This window comes from Tarenaya hassleriana, unplaced genomic scaffold (assembly GCF_000463585.1).
Source record: "Tarenaya hassleriana unplaced genomic scaffold, ASM46358v1 Cleome105, whole genome shotgun sequence".
NCBI lineage: Eukaryota > Viridiplantae > Streptophyta > Magnoliopsida > Brassicales > Cleomaceae > Tarenaya > Tarenaya hassleriana.
In genome coordinates this window covers 142584-142931 of record NW_010960741.1, presented here as the reverse complement: position 1 = coordinate 142931, position 348 = coordinate 142584, and positions in this window count along the sequence as shown.

Sequence of the window (348 nt, the reverse complement as noted above, 5' to 3'; positions counted from 1 at the left end):
AATGACGAAGAACGTGATCTGATCGCGTTTTTTCCGCCTAGACTGAACGGTCTGGTCCTCTGGACCGGACGGTCTAGGGTTTGTCGTCTCCCTGGACTAAATGACCTCAGTCCGTTCGGACCAAGATGTTGGACCGAACGGACTAAGGTGTGTAGACCGAACGGATTGGTTAGCCAGTCCGTCCGGTCTGAGTCACTAGTCCGAGAGAGAAGGTTCGAAGGGGCAAGTCCGAACGGTCTGGAAAGTCGGACCGAACGGACTGAAGAGTCAGTCCGAACGGACTGACCATTCCAGACCGAACGGACCGAAGATGATCCGAAGACCGAACCGCCTAGACTGATCCCGAAC